The sequence below is a fragment of the Gossypium raimondii genome, chromosome 2 (genome assembly GCF_025698545.1).
Source record: "Gossypium raimondii isolate GPD5lz chromosome 2, ASM2569854v1, whole genome shotgun sequence".
NCBI classification, from domain to species: Eukaryota; Viridiplantae; Streptophyta; class Magnoliopsida; order Malvales; family Malvaceae; genus Gossypium; species Gossypium raimondii.
This window is the reverse complement of record NC_068566.1, coordinates 42,665,949-42,668,791: the sequence shown is the minus strand read 5'-3', so window position 1 is coordinate 42,668,791 and position 2,843 is coordinate 42,665,949.

Genomic DNA, 2,843 nt, shown 5'->3' with positions numbered 1-2,843 from the left:
GACATTTATTATGAGCTCTAATAGATCCATTAGAATTGTCCATTTCTACACTTGCCATAGTTTCAATTTGTTTCACATTTCAAAACATTAAACATCAACTAATTGGAGTCTGGGTTTTTTTTCCCTATTTTAAATTGATGAAACTTTATATAAGCTTTTTGTCTATGCATTTTTGACAAATATAGTTCCTTACAACAAGTTGATTATTCTAGTCCTTCAACTTTTCAAAATGTGTTTTTCTAGTACTAAGAAACTTTTTCCATTAATTCTGTAATATAATTTGGGTAAAAGTATCATGGAGGCCCTTGTACTAGAAGATAGATTGCACTTTTCCCCCTCTACTAAAAAAATAGGCAAATTAGTTCCTATAAATTATATCAAAGTGTAAATTGGTCCTTCTATTAAAAATTCTATCTATTTCTGCTATTAAAAACTGGTCTTTGTACGTTAGCATGAGGTACACGTAGCATGCCACGTATCATTGTTTGTGTACTCTGTCAGCCATGTTAGTTTTTTTTTACAATAGAAATGAATCATTTTTTTAATAGAAAGGACCAATTTACTCTTTAATCTAATGTATAGGAATTAATTTATCTTTAGAAGGGGCAAAATATAATTTAACACCTAATATAGGGGTCTCTATGATATTTTTACTATATTTTGATGACATATACGCTTTTTTTATTCTTTATACAATTGGACAAATATTATAAGTTTTCTCATTTTATTTATCTTTCTTTTTTTTATAACCACAAATATCATTTTCTGTTTTATGGTCTGAACCTAATTCTGTTTAGGTCCAAATATTTGGGGAAGAAGTTACACTTTTACTTCTTCCAATCACTTGTTGGTTTTTTTCCCCTTGTGTTAACTGTGTAATTTTTTTATTCATATGTATAAAAATATTAAATGTATATATCACGTTATCAAAGGTAAAAGTACTAGGGAAGCTTTTGTATTTAGGGGCGGATTACATTTCGGCCCATCTACTGAAAAATAGGCAAATTAGCCCTTATACATTTTGAAATGTACAAATTATCCCCTTTGTTAAATTTTATCTGTTAAATGATGATGTGGAACATTAAATCTATGTTGAAAATTATTTTTTTATGGGTAAACTATAAATATATTCACCCAACTGCCTTTCGTTCTATTTTGATCACTCAACTTGTAACCTCACCAACCCGGCCTAAACATTAGGCTCAAATTCGGGAGATTACATCAACCATAGGAATGGCCTAGTAGCAATTGAGGTTTATAAAACAATCGATTTAAAATATTTGTTTATTTTAGAAGAAAACTTAGCCTATGTTTAGAAAAATTCATGAGTTAAAAAAACAATTAGTTTAACATCTTTCTTGTAAAGAATGATTATCATTGAAATTTTATTTATAATCTTGTAACAAAAAAATGATTTTTAACTTAGTTTTAATAAAATCTATATTTTATGCATATTTGATTATAATCCATAATTCAACATTAAAAAACAATTTAACAGACATGCATGCTAATTAAAACCAACCTAAGTCTTATGCCACAGTTCAAAATAAAACAATAGTCTCTGAATAATAAAAATATCAAATAATAGTTTTAAAATATTCTTATGGTAGAATGGTCAATCTAAGTCGAGCCCTCCGTATGCCAAGTTCATGTCCTAACCTAGTGAGTTCTTTGTAAAGAGGGGAGTGAGCTATGAAGCGCAGTGTGAGTTCCATCACAAGAAAAGCGGTGCAAACAGTAGGCAAAACATATAGAATATCAACTTCAAAGGATAAATACACTTTCTGATATTTCAGATTAACTCATTATCATAATATCTTAATATATATTCACAGTAATGCAAATCCTTATAAATGCAATGCAATTTCACTTTATTAGAAAAGGTTTCTACCCCATCGCTACATACCACAGTAGGAGTTCCCCAAAAATCTTCTACCGTTACACTACGTTGTGGATAAAACCGTTCATTGTTGTGGGCGAACCGCTCATTGTGGATAAACCACTAGTAATAAAAAGGGTAGATGAACCAGGTTCTTTTGTTAAAAAGTTTTTGCAGACAAGCTTTTAGAAGGATGTGGATGCACAACATGTTTACAAATTGAAGATGCTAATACGATGTGGTTAAACCATTCAAACGATGCAAATAAAAGCTGCTCAAACGGTGTGAATAAACCACTCAACGGTGTAGATAAACTGCTCAACTTCCTCCGTTCACATTGTCTCACCCCATGCAATGTAATATGACAAGCTCAAACATATCAATACGATAGCATTTAACTATGCTTTTAATAGAGCAATATGGTAGCAATCAATATGCTTATAACAGTTTAATACATTAGCAAATAATATGCTTATAACCAATCAACTCTATAGCCAAAAGTAATGTTTATTAAGTGTTCAGTTTATTGGTAACATAAGGCATGTTGTACACACAATCACAAATACAAATATTCACATAACATTAGTTCAGTCAATTAGATCATGGGTTCTAGTATTAATCATATTATCAAAGGTTTAATTGAAAAAAATAAAACACTAAAAATGTTTTAAAAACCATTTAGGGCCTAAACATAACAAATTATAAAATTTTGGGTAAAACTATAAAAGTTGGAAAATAGGGGCAAAACTATAAAATCTAAAAAAGGGGAAAATTATAAATTTGAGAAATAGAGGCACACGGCCCAGACCGTGTAATAGACTGTTGTCGTGTGGAAATTGCAAAATTAAGTTATAGAGGAGACACAATCGTGTGGCCAGGCCATGTGTCTAGGCCATGTGGTTCATAAACTACACTAGGGTTTCTAAGGCATATGGTCGTGTGGTGGATCGTGCGGTCCACTTGT